At 32.1% G+C, this 25,753-nt stretch overlaps 1 long non-coding RNA gene across 1 annotated transcript in view; it reads left to right on the plus strand.

Moving 5' to 3' along the window:
- The window catches only part of LOC141542482 (uncharacterized), a 550,972-nt gene that overhangs the window by 120,763 nt on the left and 404,456 nt on the right, over window positions 1-25,753 (plus strand). The window contains exon 2 of the long non-coding RNA XR_012482172.1: window positions 7,107-7,209. This is a non-coding gene — a long non-coding RNA (uncharacterized LOC141542482). The remainder of the gene's footprint in view (window positions 1-7,106; window positions 7,210-25,753) is intronic.

Consider the following 25,753-nt stretch of genomic DNA (forward strand, 5'->3'; position numbering starts at 1 on the left):
TTGGAGGTATTCTTTATTCATTTGATTTTTCTGATATAGAAAAGTTTAGGCAGTCTTTTTTGAATGATTATGAATTTCAGAAAACACTGCAGTATTCCATGATTTAGTGAAATCTGTACAATATTATTCAATTAGTAAATGTTTGAAGACTTACTGTGTAACATACATAGTGCAGTGCCTTTTTAGAGATACAAGGAAGTCTGCCATTTGGCTCTAAATAGATAATGCACATTCATAAAACATGTGAAAGATGTCAAACATATAGGTAAAATACAGGGAACAGACTCAATGTGCTAAACATTTTGATAGCAGGTAGAAGTGACATTAGAAAAAATATTAGAAACGTCTATTCCCCTCTCTACTTTCATCTGCTTTTTATGTATTCTTTTTCAAATTTGAATGTAAGTTACTTGGGGGCAAAAAGTCTTTTCGCTTCTCCTTGTATATTCTATGCTTAACTTAGTGTCTGAAAGGTAGTAAATGCTCTGTGAGGACTTATTGACTCACTAAAGTATGGTTTGATCTACTTGGGTTAAAATTCAAAATGATTCTTTATTTTACCACCTCACTACAATCAGTCTCTTCCTTATCTAATGTAAATTGACAAGCCTTGAAATATATTTGTATGTGTATGAGTGTTTCTATGTGTATAAAATGGAATATGTATTTATGTGTATATATATGCATGTAGATTTTATTTTATAAATTAGAAGGAAACAATTTCCCTCAGTGTACTCATCACTAAATGTGTTTTGGTTTAATGATAGGTAATGTATATGTTAATTATTAAAATTAAACTCAGAGCTTTATTCTTAAGACAAGTAAATCCAACTTTTAGCTTAATGCACTAAATAGGTTTTCTCTGATCACCTAGCAACCATTTGTAGTTATTTAGAAAATGACAGTTCTTTTTGTTTTTTAGCATGATAGATTTGAAAATTGCTCTTCTAATTATTGAATAGTTTAAGAAATTTAGTCAATTCTCAGTTAACCACAGGTGGGCCATACCAACATCTTTACTGCTGGCATTATTGTTTAGTCTAACCAAATAACCCTTCTTTTAAAGAACTCACCTTAGTTTCTTATCTGGCATGAGCTGTAAAGAATGAAAGTATGAGATTCTTTTTTTTTTTTTAAACTAAAACTCTTAATTATCTCTCCCAATGCCAGGAATATGTGAAATATCCCAGTCTCAAATAAACAGGATTTAGGCTGATGCCCTGGCAACATGGAAGTAGATAAGCAAGAGGATCTGAGATCATAAACAGAATGGGGAAATTGAAGTGAGTTAGCAGAGTTAGTCAGGGTTTTGAGTTTTTTTTGCTCTGACCACACTTTTTAAAGTTTACACTTGATACATTTGACATGGAATAGCCATGTTATTTGTAGGTAGGAAAAGACAGAATTCAAAAAAGGGATATGTAGTAAGAATAAATTGAAATTTGGACAAGTATAAGTAGTTTCTTTGAAGAAAGGAACTTCTCACACAGCATCCAATTCCAAGTAGATGTTCAATAAATATTTACTTATTGATTTTGAAATAAAAATATTCAAGGATTCAACAAATAATATAATCAGGATAGACCAAAAATAATAGATAATATTTTATATAACACTTGCTATATGCCAAGCACTGTGTTTTATACTTATTATCACAGTTGATCCTCATGACAACCCCAGCAGAAAAATGCCATTATTATTCCCATTTTCTTTTTTTCTTTTGTTTTTTTTTGGCTTTTTGTTTTGCTTTTTGCTGAAGCAGTTGGGGGGTTAAGTGTGTGGCCCAACACACAGCCAGGAAGTATCAAGTGTCTAAGGCCAGATTTGAACTCAGGTCTTCCTGACTTCAGGGCTGGTGCTCTACCCACTGCGCCACTTAGCTGCTTCTATTCCCATTTTCTCAATAAAGAAATCAAAGCAAACATAGGTTAAGTGACTTTCTTAGGGTCATCCAGCTATGATGTGTCTGAAAACACATTTGAATTCATATTTTCCCAAGCCCAGATCCAGTGCTCCATCCTTTGTGCCATATAGCTGCCTTGTAGGGTATTATAGAGAAGTAACAATGTAAACAATTATATAGAATATTAACTGTTCTCTGTAATTGTCTAGAACGAGCAGCAATTTTACCAGTTAATTGAGTTTTTCTGCCCCAAAATTCACCTTGGTAAATTTTACCTTGTGCATGCTGAAGTGGTTCAGGGCTGGAAGAATAGATCTTTCCAATCTATTTCTGTCCCTTTTATATGTTCCACCATTTTATTTTAAAACATACAAGTATTTATTGATAAAAACTGGTAGCAATCAAACTTATCAACAGACAAAGCCTTATCAATAAATGGGTTATCATATGCTAAGAACACATTTCTAAATTACACAGAAATTAATGTACCTAAGTAGCATTTTCAAAAATCCTATGTAGGACAAGGCAGGATGGATACAAGTAGAATTTTTATAGAAGGCAAAAGGAAATAACTGATCAAATAACTGATAGCAGAAAAAGAAGATCTATATCAAATAAAATAATAATTTGATCAGCAAATACTAGGAAATTTAATTGGAATTGCAGACAGACAATGCAAGAACTAATTAGATAGCTCCAGGTCTAACAATAGATGTCTCACTTAAATTAAATAGATTTAATAAAGCTGAGCTAGACATTATTCTATCACTAACCTGAACTAAAAGTTGATAACTCAACTAAATTCTTCACATTTCAGCCTGTGATGTGACTGTTTTACTACAATGGTGGCAAAATTATATTTCTCTTAAAACAATTTGATCAGGTTATTTGCATAGAGGTGCAGAGTTATTTTATTTCTCCCTTAATAGAGTTGCTAGGAAGGATTTAGTTCACTAGATCCTACTGGGAATAAACTGAAGGAATGATCTGGAAAGTAAACAAGGCATAATACCTTGAAACAATTATTCATCATACTGATCAATTAATACTATTGAAGTTGAGAAAGAAAACATTTCTATTTTCTATGGCCAGAGAGAACTTGATGACCTAGTAGGTTTTTAAAAAAGAAATATTCAAAAATACTTTTCTGTTCAATTGATGTTATGAAAAGATGTTAAAACTTCTGAAACATTTTGATTTTCAAGGTCAAATTAAATTGGAGGCAATCATTCCTCATTCAATTTGTAAGAACCAACTATATCATCTTAGCATAACTGGTCCTAAAATGCCTGTTTTGCTAATGTTTTAGATGAGTAGTTAAAGTACAATTGTAAAATCTTTTTGGAAAACCATCAAAAAATATTTGCCAATGATGGATAAATATCTTGTAGTCTGATATCTCTTAACTGTTAAATCCCCTGAAAGATTATCTTGTCATTGTTTTAGATGAACTTTTGTATCACATAATTATTTAAAATTTTCATTTTAAAGACCCTCTTGGGATGACACCATCACATTTTTTATTTTTACAGTTCAGAAAATATTTTGTTAAATTTTCTTTTAATGCCATATTTCTTAAAAGCTACAATTTTATTCATCTTTAAAATATTATCTTACAATCTGAGAATCAGAATACACACTAGGCTGGCAGTATGAATAATTATTTCACCAATTTTTTAGAAGTAAAAAAATTAAAAAAAAGAATTCTGTCGCATCTATCCTGGAGTTCTAGGGAAATCACTCTAAGGTCAAGTGAGTAGCATTTAAATGATGTCTATGATGGTGATTGATGATGATGATGATGATGATGATGATGATGATGTTGACAATAAGCATCTATGTAGTGCTTTAATATTTACAAAGTATTTTATGTACATTATCTCATTTGATCCTCACAATAACTCTGTGAGGTAGGTGTTAGTATTAATAGATTAATTGACTTCCTAAACTTCCTATCAATTAGGACATTTAAGGGCTAATTTTTAATGCCTTCATATTTTCACATGGCAAGTTATAAAGAATCCTAAAATACCATTAGAATAAAGATGCCAAACTATCATCAACCATGATCTTTACTGTAGATATAGTTCAATGTCACATGGTAACGAGGAATATCATAACAAAATTTGGTGGAGCATAGCTTATTACATAAAAAAGGTAGAATTTTAAGATCACATATTCAGAGCTGAAAGAGACCTTGACAGTCATCTGTCTAACATTCTAATTTTACAGAAGAGAGAATTAAGACTCAGAGAGTCTGTGTGATTTATGCAAGGTCACATGTGCAGCATTTGGGAAGTTTGGAATTTAAGCCAAGATAATTCAATGAGAAATCTAGCCCTTTTCCAAGTATCATGATTCTTGCTAAAACATTGTACTACTAGGTAACAAAGACATGGATTTTTAATTGCAAAATAGAATTAAATATTGCTTCAAATAAAGAAAAGGCATAAGTAGCCAGATTTGTCACAAAGCAGGGGATGTTCAGTCCAACATCCAATAATCAATCAGTTCAATTTTCAAGCACATTTCTGTCAGTTTTATCCATAATGAACCACTCTGTTACACAACTTAGAATCCCAATATGGATTATACCTTTTTGCAGACAACTGCTGAAGAAAATTGGCTTGACTTTGAAGCTTTCATTTCAGTATAGGAATGATATTGCCCAGTTTTAGTGGATGATTTTGTCTCGCATGATTGTTTGAAAAGATAAATGGGTAATTGTTTTCCTTCACTGAATCTGCCAGAAATGCCTAGTTTAGTGAAATGTACAAATGGCGTTTTGATGTATTTGGAGAACATCTTGTCAACAATTAAATACAAGTGGTCTTCTTGCTGTCACTTAACACCAGATACAGAGTATTTACTCTCAGGGAGATGATAGAAGAAAGGAGTAACAATGTCAAGAGCCAATTGACCAATTTTAATTGCAGAACATATTATTCTGTAGTGTGTACTAAGATAAAATATGTGCAACTTGCTTTTTTCTTTTTTTGAAAAAGCAGAAATCTTCCCAGTAGTAATTAAAAGCAAAAAGCTTTCATTAACTTACTGTATATTTCTGATGACCATTGAGTTTGGCATCTCTGCATGAATGATTTATTGATCTGGAACAAAGCAATTCAATACTGAAACCTAAAAATTAAAAAAAAAACTGATATTAAATAGATGTTCAAATTTTCTTTAAACACAACTTGTAGTTTCAGGTTTTTATGAACCCCTTCACTGACTTCAATTTGGCCACTAAAAGAAGCCTGAGAGGCATATTATTCCAAAATAATAGATTTGGTCATTTTACTCCCTTTCTCAATATGTTCCTGTGGCTCACTGTTAGCCTCAACATCAAATAAAAATTTTGTTTTTCAGTATTCTTCACAAACTGACATCAACTTCCATGTCTAGCCTATTATAGCTGACTCCCCTGTATACATTCTTTGACATAGTCAAACTCTTCTTGCTCTGTTATCTTCCTCTCATATGACATTTCATCTCCCATCTCCATGTTTTTTGTGAGCTATCTATTTCTGGAATATACTTCCTCCTCATATTCACTTATGAAAATGCCTAGTTTTTTTTTTCAAAGCCCTACTGAAGAACTCTCTATTTGAATTATGGTATGAATTATGTATGAATGAAAAAACACTTTTATTTAAAGGAATGACACTAGACTGAATGTTAGGATAGAAATAGAAAGTTGCTCACCTCAAGGAACTTATATTCTAATAGAGGAAGGAAGCACATATAGGGGGCTGGTGGTCAGGGAAACATTTATAGATGGCGAAGTCACAGAGATGCTGAGATGAAATAAAATGTAATCAATTGATGAATGCTTTTCCAGAAGTAATAGTACCACTTTATTTGAATACTTCACTCAAATTAAAAAGTAGAAAGTTTACATGCATATAAGGATACAACATTAAGATGAAGTTTGTGTAGCTGAACTATGAGGATTAAGCTTGGTCAGATGTTGAAGGCCAGCAGTATCTGGTGGGCTAAGATAGTTTAGACTTAGTCAATCATTGATGAGTTGGACAGGTGCCTAAGACAGAAGCTCAAAAGATAAGTAGATCAACATCCTCATGGCCATGTGTTTTGGAAAGGGCTAATCCAATGTACAAATAAGATAATAATCAGCTGATAATATAGCCTAGGAACATAGACAGAGGTAAGAAGAAATTAAAACAATAATTATCATGGTAGATATTTTGTCTATTCTGATAAAATATAAGCAGCTTCCCTTCTATAGGTCATTTAGGTTATTTTAATTTTTCCACTCAGTGTTTATTCTGTGAGTTATAGTATTAACTTTTTTGTTGTTTGCTTTTTTTTTCTTTCTCATCTTTTCCCTTTTAGATCTTATTTTTTTGTGCAGCATCATATATGTGGAAATATGTTTAGAAGAATCGCATATGTCTAACCTATATTGGATTACTTGCTGTCTAAGGAAGAGGGGTAGGGGAAAGGGAATAAGAAAAATTTGAAACACAAGGTTTTGCAGGAATGAATGATTAAAACTATTTTTTTATGTATTTTGAAAATAAAAAGCTATTATTAAAAAAGAAAAATACACACAGAAATATACATAGGTGTATGAATGTATATATGTCTATAGGAAGAAAGGAAATAGGCAATTATTGAGTGCCTACTATGTTCTATGCAGTATAATAAATGCTTAAAATATAATCTCATTTGATCTTCACAAAAACCTTGTGAGGTAGGTTTTATTAATATGCCTACTTTACATTTGAAGAAACTGAGGTAGATAGAGATTAAGTACCTTGCCTAGGAACACACAGCTTGGAAGAGTCTCATTTAAGAATTCCTATTATAAGTACAATAGATAAATTTTATCTATCGATAAATTTGAATGCAGATCTAGCTAGGCTCTATCCACAACACAATCTATCTGTCTAAGATAGCTGCCTATCTTTCTGTATTACCATTCTTTTAGTAAGATACAAAATTCATAAGATAAACTTCATTCCATTACATTTTGCTAAAGCTTAAAATATTGACCATCAAAACAGAAATCTATTTACCCTTACAACTAAAATTAGATAGTAATTTAGCATCATGAAAAGCTTTAATACTCACATTTTATTTTTATATCATTAAATATTTCTAGAGTATTTTCACTTTTATGCAGAGTTGAATTTGGTTGCCATTATCTCCCAGTCACTTTTATAATGTTTGCTTTTAGAACAATGAATTATAAAAATCAGTATGTGAAAGTCCCACCTGGCCACATCTGGGTAGAAGGGGATCACCATGGACACAGCTTTGACAGTAATGCTTTTGGGCCGGTAAGTTATCTTCTTCAGATTCACTTGGAATTCAAAATTAAAAACAAGAACATATCAGATTGATTACTCAGGAAATTTAACCAACAAACATTCATAGATTTCAAAATGGAACAGTTCACTTCTTAAAAGCTCCTTTTAATCCACATGTATAAGTTGTTCAGTCCACATGTATAAGTTGTTCAGTCAGTTTTTGGAAGTAAAGAACTAAAATGATGAATCATATGCTACTTTCATATGGAAGCTTGATCCCACCTAGCAGCTGGTTGTAATATTTGTGAGAATGCCTACTTTGTTATTAATTCCATAATTGGAAAAATAGTATTTAACAGAGCCTATGTGTCAGATATTTCTAGGCAATCTTTTGTTTTCAGTTTAAATATATAATCCCAATTGAGATAATAAAATTGGATGTTAATATATATACATATATATGTGTATATATATATATATGCATACATACACATAAAAATATGTCTTTGTATATTCATGTGTATATGTGTATGCATGTACATATATGTATTGTATGACACAGTGTATACATGGGAAGGTGTGAATACCCATATATACACATATATGCACACATGTCTATGCATGTGTGTATGTATATGTATATACACACGTTTGTGCATCTATCTATCTATCTATCTATCTATCTATATATATATTTGTTCATTCTGAAAGAGGATTGATGACATCAGGAGGGCATTGTCTTAAATCCCAAGTAAATTTGATTTAAGTAATGTAGAGCTATGTATGATCATCAGCTTCATTCTCTTGTGGAAGATTTTATCACTTTACCCAGGGTAGTATTATAAGTTTAGAGAACTGCATAGTTTACTATAACATGGATTTATACAAGATCAATGCTTAACTTTTTAGATACTTTTTCTATGTTGCCTTTGGTCAGGTTGGGGAGTGCTTAGGGGTAGGGACAATACTCTTAATTAATGAAGACTGTGAAAGTTCATAGGAAGTGGATCTCACCAAAGAGATAAAAATTAATATATTAAATCATTATGGGTCCAACAATGACTCATTTGTGTGTGTTTTGTCCTTATAAGTAAATAAAATCTCATAATTTAAATGGTTTAGTTTAGCTTGAGTGCTTGTACTGAGGAAAAAGTCCTTTTCCAAATGATCCCAAGGGAAGAGATCTTTTTTAGATACGCCCTCCATCCCCAAATGGAATTAGTATGTATAGAACAAGAGATTTGTTTTTAGATAACAATAATATAGAATAATATAGAATCATGCATATTACCAGTGTTAAATGTTAAGATTATCTTGGAAAACATCACAGAGAAAGGTGATTGAAGTTTATACACAATCTCAAATTGCAAAGTAACAGAAATTTTAAAAGGGGGAGGAAGCCTGAAGAAAGTTAGAAGATATAAGCTTACATGATCTTGGGAGCATTTCTAGATGAAATTCAGAGGGAGGGCAGAAAATAGATGAAGCATGGAAACATAATTATGAGTACATCTATAGGGCCTCCCGTTTTTATATTAAGTTTTTATAGGAATCTTTGAAACATGGAAGCAAAATGAATTACATATATTAATAATGACATGTAGAATAATTTTTACTTCATAATGCTACAAAATTTTTCGAAGGTGCTGCTGTTAAAGGAATAGTTACATGCTTAATGGACTCAATAAAGTCCATTCCCCTTTTTTATAAAATGGAAGGTCTTTCCACTTTCTCCTTGGTAATTTGATTTAATGTGTTAGCTATTTTTCTTTGTTACAGAAAAATAAGGAAAAAAAATTGAAGAAAAATGAGTTAGCAAAGTTTAAAATTCTAAATTTCTCCAGGGATCTTTTTAAGGCTAATTTCTTATTTCTACTGGTTTTTAAAGACTAATTTTAAAGACTAATTTCTGATGTAGTTGTTCAAGAGAACATATAATATGTGGGATTTCTTTTCTTTAGAATATGCTTTTTCTGTGATATAATTAATAGTTATTAGATAAGGATAATTCTTGGTAATATTTTCTTATTTGAAGCAAAATGTTTGAATCTAACATTGCTTCACAGATGGAACTGTTTAGGTCAGAAATAGAAAATAATGTATTATTTTCATACTAACAGAAAAATTAATTATGGAATAGATTAAACCAGTTTGAATGTGTTGGTCATTGTTTTATGACCCCTGCTCAGGTAAAATTGAGATTATATTAAAATTAATGTTACTGTGGGAAGAAGTAATGAATTTGAAGTCAGTAGAGATGTGGGTTCCAATCCCATGTCAGACATTTACTAGATATAAATCCATGGACAAGATAATCTCTTTTTGTGATGCTCAAATGACATAATCTGTAAAACTATCTTCAGACATTAATATTTTATATTAATATCTATTGTTTGTTTTTATTGTTTATGAAAATCCACTTCCACTAAACCAAAGAAGAGAGGCACATTTTCACATATCTTCTTCATGTGACAAGATTAGACAATAACATTTTCATGATCAATTTATTTTTTTTTCTACTGTATTTGTTGTATATATATATTGTATTCATGGTTCTACTTACTTTAGTCTGAATCAGTTCAAATAGGTTTGCTCATGTTTCTCTGAATTTCAAAGAGAAATTCAGAAGCCTGGTGGCAAAGTGCATTATATTTCTGGGCATGTAGTCATGAAGACTTGAATTCAAATCTGATCACAAGCAATTATTAGCTATGTGATCTTGGGCAAGTCACTTAACTTATGTTTGCCTTAGTTTCCTCCACTGTAAAATGGCAAACATAACAGCATCTACTCCTCAGAGTTGTTGTATCAACTAAGATAATATTTGCAAATTCTTAGTATAGTGTCTGGTACATAGTAGGCACTATATAAATACTATCATTACTATTATTATCAATATCAAGATCATCATCATCATCTCAAGGACAAGATTCTTTTAATAATTTAAAAAATTAATAAATCATTCTTTTTAATTTTGTGTGACTAATATTGTCCATGTTTTATTCAGTGATTCTCTTTATCTCATTTGTGTCATTATTTATTTATTTTCCCATAGATCTGCAAGGTAATTTCTTTCTTGCTTCTTCAATTTGTTGATGATGTTAAACTTTATGTCTAGGTTTATTTTTTCCCAGATGACTCTCAAATTTTGGGTGAGATCTTGGTTTGTAGTTATTTTATTCAAGATGGTTTTCTTGTATTCCCAATTGTTTTTATCAAATATGTTCCTATTCTATTAGCAAGGCTCTGGCTTTCTCACTAGGCTACTAGATATCTTTGCCTCTATGTTGTTTGCCAATTTTGTTTTATTGAAGAAGCTCCATTTATTACTCAGTGCTAAATAATTTGTTTTTGAAGAATTTCACCTTTGTATAATTGATTTGATCTATCTGGTACTGCTATAATGCTTTACTTCCCATATTTTCCATAATTTCCTTTGAGGTGCTTAACCATTTATTTACTACTTCAGGTAAATTTTGTTGTTGTTTTTATTAGCCCTATAAAATAACACTGTTACTTTTATTGGTATGACACTGAATAAGTAAATTAATTTAAATAACATAGTTATTTGGTTGATTTACTCAGAATTATTTGGTAGAATGTTCAAAACAACAAAATTCCAAGAAGCAAAAGCAGAAGCAAAAGCAGTTCTTTCAATTTCCCTTGGGACTATATAGTAAAATCACAAAAATACAGGGAATTGTTGAGAAGAGTTTAGGGAACTGCCAAATGGGAATAGATAAATGTGAAACAATTCCAACTTCTTTGGGAAGAGAGATAAACTATGCTTCCATCACTATCAACTCAAATTCTGTCTTCAATTTTAATGACTGTGCTACTATAAAAATCATTTTCCACATGATTTCTTTTTCAGATGGGAGAAATGTCAGCACAGTTGTCATTATTCTTCATTGCTATAGCAGATACTGTTCCTTTGGGGCATTTAGTCACAGAATTAAGCATGCTTATTGTATTAGGAAACACATATTTACAGACAGTGGGTCAGAAGCTAAAATATAGTGAAATATACACTGGATTATTAATTTAGCAGTGTTACCAGATCTCTTAAAGTCCAAAAAAATTATCAAAGATCTATCACCTTTCAAGCACAGAAAATACATATTTGAGTTCAGAGAAGACAAAAATGACATGGAAAAATAAATCATTTACCTGGACAATTCAAGGAGAAAATTTACTATTGAGGCTAAATATTGATGCTAAATTTTCTAGATTGTATGACCTCAGAGGTGAAAAATCACTTAACTCCCTTCCCATAACTATATAGTATCATAAATATTATATTGAAAGATCCATAGGGCTAGAAAGATTTTTGAAGTGATGTAGTCCAATGGTCACATTTAATAGATAAAGAAAAGAAGTCCAGTGAGATTAAATGAGCCACCTATTTAGGTATTAACAGAGCTGGTAAGTTATTCCTATTTCCACAGTGAAGAAACAATATTTTTGGCCTATTTTGTGTACAATTTAGTTATCTACCTTGTAAAAATGACTAGATAATTTTCCATATATACTTCATATTGTGAAGACAGAATTTATGTACTAAATTCTCTATTGGAGAAGGGGGATTAGGATAACTGAAATTGTCTTTTTACTGTATGCGAATGAGATTGGGATTTATGAAATCAATTTTATACTGCTCCAAATATCACTATTTGAGTCATTTCAACTGACCAGATATGCTAAACAATTCATGCCAAAAGGTAAGTTATACCTATAGATATTTTTGTTAGGTCAATGAAATTAAGGTTGATTCAGTTGCGTGGATATTTATAAAGTGTAAATAAAGAGCAGTCAGTTGAAGCATCACCATTTAGGAGCCATAATTTTGTTATTACAATAGCCCCAATTCATTTCCAAAGGGCTGTCAAACTATGCATAACCTTTGATCCAGTAGTGTCTCTACTGGGCCTGTATCTGAAAGAGATCATAAAAAAGGAAAAATGACCCACATGTGCAAAAATGTTTGTTGCAGTGACAACTTTTTGTAGTGACAAGAAACTGGAAACTGAATGAATGTTCATCTGTTGAAGAATGGCTGGATATATTATGATATATGAATGTCATGGAATAGTACTATTCCATAGGAAATGATTAGAAGGATGATTTCAGAAAGACTTGAAAAGACTTATATGAACTGATGCTAAGTGAAGTGAATAGAACCAAGAGAATATTGTATATGACAATAAGATCATACAATGATCAATCCTGATGGATGTGGCTCTTTTCAACGATGAGGTATATTCAGGTCAATTCCAATGGTCTTCTGATGGAGAGAGCCATCTGCACCCAAAATGAGGACTGTGATGACTGAGTGTGGATCATAACATAGTATTTCACTTTTTTGTTGTTGTTTGCTTGCATATTATTTTCTATCTCATTTTTTTTCCCTTTTTGATCTGATTTTTCTTGTGCAGCATGATAACCTTGGAAATATATATAGAAGAATTATGCATATTTAAGATATGTTGGATTATTTGCCATCTAAGGGAGAGGGTTGAGGAAAGGAAGGAAGAAATAAATTTGGAACACAAGATTTTCCAAGGAAGAATGTTGAAAGCTAGCTATGAATATATTTGGAAAATAAGAAGCTTTAAATAAATAACTCCAGTTCACCTCTTTTGAGCTTCACTTATGCTCTTCATATTCTTTTATTGTTTAAAATATATGTTTTTCTGCAAACCTCCTCCCCTGCTCCCAGTGTAGATAACAATGTCTCTACATTTCATGAATTGCTGTGGCAGAAAAATTAATTGCCTAGTAGCAAACCTTGAAGTGATGAGCCTCCATGCATTTAGCCAAGCTTTTCCTCAGGATTCTGACAGTCTGTCACTGGGCTTTTATAGAAATCTTTACAACTTGATCATATCCATCAAATCTTAGCTTGTTGATATTGTAACTTTCAAGAACCAAGACTTACCTTAAAACAAATTTCCAATTCTGTGCCACCACAAAAACAAACAAACAAACAAAAAAACAAAACAAAACAAAACAAAACAAAACAAAACGTCTATCAATTTTTTTTTTTTTTGGACATATGGGTGCATTTCTCTTTTTTTAATGATCTCTTTAGGAGACAGACCTAGTAGTGTTACAACTGCTTAAAATGGTATAACAATATTTTAATCATTTGGGCATAGGTCCAAATTGTTCTCCACAAGGATCGCATCAATTCACAACTCTACCAATAATCCATTAATGTTCCAATTTCTCCCACATCTTCTCCAACATTTATCATTTACTTTTACTACCATATAAGTAGATTTGATAGATGTGAGGTGGTACCTCAGAGTTATTTTATTTTGCATTTCTATAATCAGTACTAATTTAGAGTATCTTTTCTTATAATTATAGATAAAGCTGCTTATTAATTTTCCTTTGACCATTTACCAATTGGGGAATGACTTATATTCTTATAAATTTGATTTATTTCTCTATATTTTAGAAATGAGTCCTTTTATCAGAAACATTTGTTGTGAAAATTTTATGTTTTCTGCCTAATTTTTAATCTTGGTTGCATTGGTTTTGTTTGTGCAAAATTTTTATAATTTAGTAAATCAAAACTATCCATTTTGCATTTAGTAATGTTTTTTCTCTTGTTTGGTTCCAAATTATTTCCTTCTTCATAAATATGGCAAGTAAACTATTCCTTGCTCACCTAATTTGTTTATGGTATCATTCTTTATGTCTGAATAATGTACCTGTTTTGAACTAATCTTGGTATAGGGTGTGAAATGTTGGTCTTTACCATACTATTCTGCCATACTATTTTCTAATTTCCCAGTAGTTTTTGTTAACAGTTAATTCTTATCCCAGAATCTGGAGTCTATGAATTTATCAAATAGTAGATTACTATAGTCATAGATTATTGTTATTGTGTATCTATTCCACTGACCCACTACTTTATTCTTAGCCAGTACCAACTGTTTTTTTATTATTCCCACTTAATAGTGCCATTTTATACCTGATAGAACTAAGCCCCCTTGCTTTGTATTTTTTTCATTCTTTCATTAATACCATTGACATTTTATTTTTTCCAGATGAATTTTGTTATTATTTTTTCTAGCTCTATAATATTTTTGGCAATTTGATCGGTGGCACTGAATGAGTAAATTAATTAAGGAAGAACTGCCATTTTAATTATATTTAGCCCACTATAAGATGGCAGAGTGAAACCAGGAAACTGCTTGAGCTTTCCCATTTTTCCTCAAAAAATACATAAAATGAGGGAAGAGTAAGGGGGTAGAATTAAAATGGCAAAGTATAGGCTGAACCTTGCCCAACCTCTCCCCCATTCTGTTTTAAATAATGACTCTAAATATAAATTTTAAAACCATCAGAACACCCAAAAGACAGAGCAAAACATTATCTAGTTGAAGGCAATTTAGAAAAATTACTAGAACTTAGTAAAAAAGGTCTGTTATATTAGGGTGGAAGTCCTAGGGCAGTGCATGCCAATGCAGCCTCAGCCCAGCCTTGTCCAACCTCCAGCCATGCTGGAGGCTTCTGGTCCTCTCAGCCTGGGGACATCAGGGAGGATTCTGGAAGGTCAGTGGAGGGGGTCTGTGGTAATGAGGTAGAAGCATAGCCCCAATCAGTTGAGTCTTGGTCAATACCTAGATCTTACAGCTGCAGTGGGGTGGGGACATACCCAATAGCTCCAGGGTAAAAAAAGAGTGCTTGTGGTTAGATTCTTAGAAGGATTTTTGAAAACAGATGCACAGAAGCTTCAGACAGAACTCTTTTCACACTGGAAACAGAGCCTTTAACAAAGAGTTTAAAGCTGAATAATAGACTAGGAAAATAAGCAGAAAGCAAAAAAAAAAAAAAAAAATTAGTTTCTAATCATTGAAAATTATTATAGGGACAAGGATCATACACTTACTCAGAAGATAAAAACAAAGTCAAAGCTCCTACATCCCAAGCCTCCTTTAAAAAATAAGAATTGGGCTTAGGCCATGGAAGAGCTCAAAAGGGACTTTAAAAATCAAGTAAGAGATATACAGGGGAAATTAGGGAAAGAATTGAGAGAGGGGGAAACATACTACTAATAAATGCCTTTAAAAGCAAAATTGGCCCACTGGGAAAGGAGGTACAAAAGCTCACTTATTAAAACTAATTCCTTAAAATAATAGAATTGAGCAAATGGAAGCTAATGACTATGAGAAATTAAGAAAAAATAAAGCAAAACAAAAAAAAATGAAACAAAAATGTGAAACATTTCACTGGGAGGAAAAGGACCTGGAAAATAGATGGAGGAGAGATAAATTTAAAAAAAATATTGGTCTACCTGAAAGACATGATCAAAAAAGAGCTTGGGCATCATCTTTCAAGAAATTATCAAGGAAAACTGCTCTGATATGAGAGAAACAGAAGGTAAACTATGAATTGAAAGAATCCATCGATCTCTTCCTGAAAGAGATCCCAAAAAAAAAAAAAAAAAAACTCCCAGGAATATTATAGCTAAACTCCAGATTTCCCAGGTCAAGAAGAAAATATTGTAAATATCCAGAAAGAAACAATTCAAGTATAGTGGAGCATGAATGATAACAACATAAGTTTTAGCAGATTTTACATTAAAGGATCAGAGAGCTTGGATATGATTTTATGGAGAGCAATGGAATTTTTTTATTATAGCTTTTTATTTACAAAATATATGCATGGATAATTTTTCAGCATTGACAGTTGCAAAACCTTTTGTTCCATTTTTTCCCCTCCTTCCCCTCACCTGCTCCCCCAGATGGCACGTAGACTAATACATGTTAAATATGTTAAAATATATGTTAAATACAATATATGTATACATGTCCATACAATTATTTTGCTGCACAAAAAGAATTGGACTTTGAAATAGTGTACAATTAACCTGGTAAGGAAAACAAAAATGAATTTGGACAAAAATAGAGGGATTGGGAATTCTATGTAGTGGTTCGCAGTCATTTTCCTGAGTTCGTTGGCTGGGTGTAGCTGGTTCAATTCATTACTGTTCTAATAGAGCTAATTTGTTTCATCTCATTGTTGAAGAGGTCACGTCCATCAGAATTGATCATCATATAGGGCTGTTGTTGAAGTATGTAATGATCTCCTGATCCTGCTCATTTCACTCAACATCAGTTTATGTTAGTCTCTCCAGGACTTTGTGAAATCATCCTGCTGATCATTTCTTACAGAATAGTAATATTCCATAACATTTATATACCACAATTTATTCAGCCATTCTCCAATTGAGAGGCATCCACTCAGTTTCCAGTTTCTGGCCACTACAAAGAGGGCTGCCACAAACATTTTTGCACATACAGATCCCTTTCACTTCTTTAAGATCTTTTTGGGATATAAGCCCAGTAGTAACATTGATTGATCAAAAGGTATGCACAGTTTGATAACTTTTTTCAGCATACTTCCATAACACTCTCCAGAATGACTAGATGGTTTCATAATTCCACCAACAATGTATCAGTGTCCCAGTTTTCCCACATTCCCTCCAACATTGTGCATTATTTTTCCCTCTAATTCTAGCCAATCTGAAGGTGTATAGTGGTATCTCAGAGTTATCTTTATTTGCATTTCTCTGATCAATAATGATTTAGGGCACCTTTTCATATGACTGGAGATAGTTTCAACTTCTTCATCTGAAAATTGTCTGTTCATATTCTTTGACCATTTATCAATTGGAAAATGGCTTGAATTCTTATAAATTTTGGTCAATTCTCTATTTATTTTAGAAATGAGGCCTTTAACAGATCCTTTGGATGTAAAAAATGTTTTTTTTTCTAGTTTATCATTTCCCTTCTAATCTTGTCTGTATTAGTTTTGTTTATATAAAATCTTTTTAATTTAATATAATCAAAATTATCTATTTTTGTGATCCATAATGGTCTCCAGTTCTTTTTTGTTCGCAAATTTCTTTCTCCTCCACAGTTCTGAACCAATGAGATATTTTTCATTTTCTTCTATGTCTTTTCATTTTTTTAAACAATTTTGTTTGATTTATCCTTCATGTCTCATAGAGACATTAGTTTCCATTTATCCAATTCTAAATTTTAAGGGATTATTTTCTTCAGTTAGACTTTTTAGCTGCTTTTCCATTTTTCCAGTTTCTCTTTCAAAGGAGTTGTTCTCTTTGATAGATGCCATATCCCATACCCTCACCCTGAATTTGACTAATTCTGTTTATTAAGGAGTTGTTTTTTTCACTCATATTTTTTGTTTTTCCTTTTCCAGGCTTGACTCCAAGAGAATTTTGGGCTTAAGATCAATTCATATTTCCTTTTGAGGCTTCACATGCACATATTTTGACATTTCTGTACTCTTCTAAATTTGTGTTTTGATATTCCCTGTCATCATAGTAGCTTTCTATGATCAAGGCTCTTTTCCCTCTTCAATTTTTAAACGAGTTCTGGTACTGGGTTACATGAAGCAGTGTTTCCAGATTCCTGTGCTGGGGGTCAAGGCCTTTGTCACTTTCTATCCTGGGTATTCTGATGATAGTAGTTTGTTTACTGAGCTAGGGTTGCCTGGCCTAGTGTACCTATTCTGCAACATGGAGTTTGTGGGTAAACAGTTTGTTTGCTATACTGGGACTGGAAGCTTCATAGTTGGCTTGCTGTGCTACTGATCTGTTGAGCTAGAAGAGCAGTCTTATTTGCTAGTCTGTGTTGTGGCTCTTTGTCTTTCATTGGCTTGCCTGAGTTTCCTTTTTCCTCCTAGTGAGACTTATATTTCTTAGAGACCTTCTAATTTATGTTGGGCTAAAAAAAAATTATCTTTTTGTAGATTCTGTAGATTCTATTCCTCCAGAATTCCTTTAAACACTTTATTTAATATTAGTTGCAAAAGAAACTGAGGTGAACCCTCAATAACTTCCTGGTTTTTCTCTGCCATTTTGGATCAAATACTACCAATAATCTAATTGAGATTTTTTTTTCTCAGTCCTCATCCTTCTTGACTTCTTAGAAATATTTGACATTGCTGAACTGTCTTCCTGGCTACTATACCTTCTATAGGTTTTTGAGACACTGTTTTCTCCAGAATCTCCTTAGCTTCTTGATGGTTCAAGCCCTAAAAATATTCTCTCTCTCTCTGGATGTGATTCAGTGTTCTGTTCACTCAGTCCTCTTCTTCTCCTTGTTCTCCCTCTTGGTGATCTCACCAATATTCACGAATTAATTATCACCTCTATAATTATGTCCATCCCTGATATTTTCTTGAGCTCCAAGCTGACATCACTAGCTCCCTACTAGGCAATTTGGATTAGATGCTTTGGAAATATTTTAAATTTAGCATAAACCACAACTCTTCTGAACTTATTCTTATTGAGAGCACCATCATCCTACCTATTACCTAATTTAATGATCTCTATATAATCCTTGACTCCTTTCTCCCATTCCCCATATATCCAGGCATTTTCCAAATTTTTTTTTTCCATTTCTAGTTGTACAACATGTCTTACACTGGTCTCCTTGTTACTTATATAGGAACCCTCTCTAGTTCTGGTCTTTTCCCATTTTCATCTGACCTCTTTTATTGGTCTTATAATTAGTCTCTTACACTTAAATACTTCTCCTCTCAAGACCATCCTTCCCATAAATGCTAAGATTATTTCCCCAAAATATAAATTTTCACTGTTTTATTCAGTAAACTCTACTAACATTGATTTTATGTCCTTCAGAATCTTCTTCCATTCTATTTTTACAGCCTTTTAATATATTATTCTACTTTATGCACTCTGTGATACAATGAAACTGATCTTCTTTTTGTTTTTCACACATGACTTTCCAAGTCTGGTTCTGTGTCTTTGTAATGGTTGTTATAACATGAGACAGAAATAAAGAATTTCAAAAATGAAGAGAAGAATTATCTATTTCATCAACACATACACACAAACATAAAATATATATATTACACTCACACACACACACACACACAAATATATATATGCACACACACACACACACACACACACACACACATATATATATATATATATATATATATATATATATATATATATATATGTATATATGTATATATATGTATGGTTAATGTAGAAAGATAATTAGAGATAAACTTGGAGAAGTAGACTGCAGTGAGATCACAGACTATCTTTTATGCCAGACAAATAAGTTTGCATTTTATTCTATAGTCAGAGAGAAATCACAAATAATTTCCTGACAGCAGGGCAGTTTGTGTAAATCAAATGTTTAGCACGAAAATTGTTCACATAGATCAGGCAAGCCAGAAAAGAGAGAGATAGACACACAGGGAGAAACTGAGAGATATAGAGATGGAGACAGAGGCACACAGAGGCAGAGAAAGAGAGACAGACAGACAAAGACAGATACATGAGAGACAGACAAAGATAGAGATCAACAATACAGGAATAATAGCAGAAGAAAGGATTAATAATTCTCCTTAGATGATACCTAACAAGAGAACTTATAATAAATTACATGACTTTAGATGTCTGTTTATACAGGAAGAAGTATGGGTTATGAATATGTAATGCTGGAGAAACTGAGCAGGATAGAGATTAGAGAATATTTAATACAGAATTTATTAAATGGAAAAATTTACTGGGACCGAATGGATGCATGGTTGGTCCCAGGGCTGAACGAGACTATTGTCTCAAAGAATCCAGCACCAATGTCAGATAGACAAGATTCTTTATAGGGTAACAAGAACAATGGAATAATGTGGGAGGTACCTGGATGGGGCTGACCTAATGGGGGGGTGTACCTAGGATGACATAATGGGAAGTACTGGAGAGGCTCCTGATGTTCTAATGTTGTCTAAAATGGATAAAGACCTTTATCCCATCAAACATTAAGAGGGAATAAGTATAGCCTAAGGTCTACTTATTCTAAGGAATAAGTAAAGCCTAAGGACCTTTATCATAACATTAAAAGGGAATGGTTATAACCTGAGGCAGAGTAACTGAATTGCACAATTAGGGAAACTGGGTCAGGACATTAAAAGAGAGCTGTGGCACAACAAATATAATTAACTAGAGTTTTTAAAGGAAGGAAAGAATATCAATTTCATAGTAATTGCCAAGATCTCATGGACTGGGATTTATGACTATGCAATTGATCTGGAAGTGTGTAGTTCATTGACAAAAGCAGAATACATACATGTGATGATAGTGGAATACACATATTAAGAAGATATACACATGTGAGGGACAGCTAGGTGGATCAGTGGATAGAGTCCTGGGAATAGAGTCAGGAAGATTCATCTTTTAAAATTCAAATTTGGTCTCAGGTATTTCCTAGCTGTGTGTCCCTGGGTAAATTAGTTAACCCTGTTTGCTTCAGTTTCCTTATCAGTAAAATGAGCTGGCAAAGGAAATGTAGTTTTGCCAAGAAAACCAACCCCAAAAGGAGTCACAAAAAATTAAATATGACTTAAAAATGATTAAATACCAATGATATATGTAAAGAATGTAATGGGAAATGGGGGAGCACATTTGGAAAATCAACTACTCAGACCTCCTGTAGATAATAAGCCAGTATATTTGACTTCAATTCAAGATAAAGTACTAGAATAAAAAGAAATGCTTTGTGAGCATTTAGGGCAGGAAGTAGAGATCTTTAAAACAGAGTATAAGTGTCATCAAAATCAGGTCATGCTAGACCAACTTCATTTTCTATCTTGACAAGTTAATTATATTGATAAATTATGGAAATTCTGAATAAAAAATACTTGCATTGTATCTTATGTCATCCTTGTAAAAAAGATGGAAATATAATTAAAAACTGGGCACAAGTAATTAGTCAGTATAAATTATGGGGAAGGTCTCTAGTAAAGTCTCTTGAACTAATCATTGATTCTGCTGTTTAGAGTTTTTATTATTGATTTGGATGAAGACAAAGATAATATATTTGTCCAGTTTGCAGATGACATGAAACTGAATGAAACACGAAACTATAACAAATAGTTACAGTTTCAAGATATAAGTTGTTTTATAATATTAAATTTAATGCTGAGGCAAATATAAATTTCTACATTTTAGGTTTTTTTTTTTTTTTTTTTTTTTTTTTTTTTTTTTAATAGTCAACATGATAAACATAGAACCCAGGATAGCTACATAGTCATTTGTGTAGTCAGATTTTGTATTGTGTATGTACATGTGTAATGGGTTTAGGTGTGTGTGAGAGAATGGGGTGCAGTAACCAGAGTTCAAATTGTCAAATGGGCCTGGGATCTCATCAATATATGCATTTTTTAAAGTAATAAAGATTATAATCTATAACACTACAACACCTACCAGGTGTTGACAATGTCTTCCTAAAATTCCACTATCAGGAGTACATTTGACAGAATTAGTGTAAAAGGGATTCTAAATGAAACAATGATGACATGTGGTGGCCCTATTAGTACACCTGTCTGTATTGAGATAATTATAATGTCCAGAATGTTAGGCAGATTGCAAGATGTTCATCATGCTTGTCTGTCAATCCAATCATTGATGTTCCCACTGAAATCTGTCTAAATCAGACCACGTTGAGAGTATTAGGTTGAACAACTGAATTTTACCAAACCACATATCCAAAGAACAAATAGCATAGTGAATATGATTGATACATGATGACTGTTTTGATGAACTAGAGATGGTTAACCTGGATAAGAGAGAAGACTCATGGTAAATCATGAAATCTGTTTTTGACAATTTTAAGGACTCTTGGTAGAAGAATGAAATTTATTTGCTTGGATTAAAAGCTCAGAACTAAGGACAATGGATGGGAGATTCTGAAAAATAGAATTAGGATTAGGTTAAGGACACAGACAAAAAAATCCACATCTTGGGAAATAATAGAGTCCCCTTCCTTGAAGGTACTCAAGTAGAGACTGGTTGACTATATGTTGGCAATGTTAAAAGAGATTCTTGGTGAGGTGTATCTGAGACAAGTTAGTATCTGCAATTTTCTGATATTGTAAAATAGCATAAGTGCATAAAGGAAGGAAGAAATTTGAATGTCAGCCACTAATTCTCAGACTGCTGCTACTATCTTGTCAGATAAAAAGTGCCTCAGGTTTGGTTACAATAAAAAAGAAAAGTCAGATACTTATTGTGACTTACTTATCATAGTCATTTAGTATCATATTATTTTAGTTGAAATATTTCAATGATGTCCTCAAAGTGTTTGCATTAAATTTATATCTTTGAGTATTGATTGAGCTTTTATTAGTCACTGACTTGTTTTGAATTTTGAGGAACAGGCTAAATGCATCAGTTAAAATGTTTAGGTAACTAACTGACTTAAAATATGTCTCTTCAAGCAATTAAGAACCTTCACAGTAGAAGTTAAAATTTGCCATGATATGTCTTTAAAAATGCAATTCAAGAACAATACTAGAGAAAGAGTTCTCAGCTGTTTTGCATATGTCATAGAACTCTTAGGCTGAGTGTTGAAACTGATGAATAAAACCTGCAAGATACAATTTTTGTTGCTTATATTCATACTTAAAGGCAATACTAAAGTAGAGATGAGGGAAAACAAATATATATATTTTTCATATTCTAATTCATTAACACTTTAGAGATCCATAAGCCCCAGGATAAAAGCTTCCATTTTAGAGACTCTAGATAATAGAAGATCGGGTAAACAAATTAGAAAAATCTAAAATAAGACAATAGAGGAAATTTGTGCATAGTAGGTAAAATTATAGCAAATTTGATCATTTTATGAATACTCTGTTTTTGTTGTTAATAATGATTAATATAATCTTATTCATTTAACCCATAGTACTTTAGAAAAGATTTATATTTTGTCTATATGTTTGAAAAGTAGTAAGGCTAAGAGTCAATATTTCTAAGTAAATATTACCCAAATATGCATAATATTTTGGGGATAATGACAAGTAAATATAATAGTTGGCTCGCAGAATAATACTAAAATAAGATTAAATAATTTTATGTCTATTAAATCATTATATACTTGTGTAAGAAATATCAAACTAAAGCAATTAAACACTTCAACATTCCTAAAATTTTTTTCCAGAGTATTGTAAACCAGCTTCTTTTGTATTTTGGGTCAGACATGTTTCTTCCATTTTATAGATGAAATAGGAAATTCAGTGAAAAGCATTATTTAGAATCTTAATACCACAATATGACTTCAGACTTTTCACCTAGATAGGTTATAAAACTCCAGAAAAAGATTGCTTTAGTTTGGTTTCTAAATATGTCATTTTATCGAGGTATTCAAATTAGTAATGTGTACAGAACAGAATCAAAATGGTAAAGGAGATCAAGTGAGGACACAAAATTTTCTATTTAAATGGGCATTTTATACATATTAAGCTTCTATATCTTTTTAAATATTATATTGTCAAGTCACCAAAGTAAACTTTGTGAAGAATTCTATATAAATTTCGCATGAATGATTGCATGTTTGATTTAATTATTGTCATATGTTATTTATCTTTCTATTTCTTTTTTATTTTTTGGATTTTTAAAAATTAATTTTATAATTATAACATTTTTTGACAGTACATATGCATAGGTAATTTTTTACAGCATTATCCCTTGTACTTCCTTCTGTTCCAAATTTTTCTCTTCCTTCCCTCCACCCCCTCCCCTAGATGACAGGCATTCCCATACATATTAAATATCTTATAGTATATCCTAGGTACAATATATATGTGCAGAACCGAATTTTATTGTTGTTGTTGTTGCAAAGGAAGAATTGGATTCGGGAGGTAAAAATAATCTGGAGAGAAAAACAAAATATGCTAACAGTTTACACTTATTTCCCAGTGTTCCTTTTCTGGGTGTATCTGATTCTGTCCATAATTGATCAATTGGAATTGGATTAGCTCTTCTTCATGTTGAAGATATCCACTTCCATCAGAATACATCTGCATACAGCATCATTGTTGAAGTGAAATGATCTCCTAATTCTGCTCCTTTCACTCAGCATCACTTGATGTAAGTCTCTCCAAGCCTCTCTGTATTCATCTTGTTGGTCATTTCTTACAGAACAATAATATTCCATAACATTCATATACCCTAAATTTACCCAACCATTCTCCAATTGATGGGCATCTGTTCATTTTCCAGTTTCTAGCCACTACAAAAAGGGCTGCCACAAACATTTTGGCACATACAGGTCCCTTTCCCTTCTTTAGTATTTCCTTGGCATATAAGCCCAGTAGTAGCACTGCTGGGTCAAAGGGTATGCACAGTTCGATAACTTTTTGGGCACAATTCCAGATTGCTCTCCAGAATGGTTGGATTCTTTCAGAACTCCACTAACAATGAATCAGTGTCCTAGTTTTTCACATCCCCTATAACATTCATCATTATTTGTTCCTCTGATCTTAGCCAATCTGACAGGGGTGTAGTGGTATCTCAGAGTTGTCTTAATTTGCATTTCCCTGATCAATAGTTATTTGGAACACTCTTTCATATGAGTGGAAATAGTTTCAATTTCATCATCTGAGAATTGTCTGTTCATATCCTTTGACCATTTATCAATTGGAGAATGGCGTGATTTCTTATAAATTAGAGTCAATTCTTTCTTTTGGTAGATATATTCCCAAATATTTTATACTATCAACTGTTATTTTGAATGGAATTTCTCTTTGTATCTCTTGCTGTTGGATTGTGTTGGTAATGTATAAAAATGCTAAGGATTTATGTGGATTTATTTTGTATCCTGCAACTTTGCTGACATGCTGAATTATTTCTAATAGATTTTTATCAGAGTCTTTGGGGTTCTCTAAGTATACCATTATATCATCTGCAAAGAGTGATAGTTTGATTTCCTCATTTCCTATCTAATTCCTTGAATCTCTTTCTGGGCTCTTATTGCTGAGGATAGCTTCTCTAGTACTATATTGAATAGTAATGGTGATAGTGGGCAACCTTGTTTCACTGCTGATCCTACTGGGTGGGAAAGGTTCCAGTTTATTGCCATTACATATGATGTTTACTGACAGTTTTAAATATATACTTGTTATTATTTTTAGGAATAGTCCATTTATTCCTATACTCACAAGTGTTTTTAGTAGGAATGAATGTTGGATTTTTTCAAATGCTTTTTCTATGTCTATTGAGATGATTATAAATTTTTTGTTAATTTGGTTATTGATATAATCAATTATGCTAATAGTTTTCCTAATATTGAACCAGCCCTGCATTCCTGGTATAAATCCCACTTGGTCATAATATATTATCCTGGGGATGATTTTCTGTAGTCTTTTAGCTAATATTTTATTTGAGATTTTAGCATCAATATTCATTAGGGAGATTGGTCTGTAATTTTCTTTCTCTGTATTCAGCCCACCTGGCTTAGGTATCAGTACCATGTCTATGTTGTAAAAGGAATTTGATAGGACTCCTTCAATTCCTATTTTTTCAAATAGTTTATAGAGCATTGGAGTTAATTGTTCTTTAAATGTTTGATAGAATTCACATGTAAATCCATCTGGACCAGGGGATTTTTTTCTTAGGGAGTTGGTTAATAGCTTGTTCTATTTCTTTTTCTAAAATGGGAATATTTAGACTATTTACTTCTTCCTCTGCTAATCTGGGCAAGCTAAATTTTTGAAG

This window comes from Sminthopsis crassicaudata, chromosome 5, assembly GCF_048593235.1.
Source record: "Sminthopsis crassicaudata isolate SCR6 chromosome 5, ASM4859323v1, whole genome shotgun sequence".
Classification (NCBI taxonomy): Eukaryota; Metazoa; Chordata; class Mammalia; order Dasyuromorphia; family Dasyuridae; genus Sminthopsis; species Sminthopsis crassicaudata.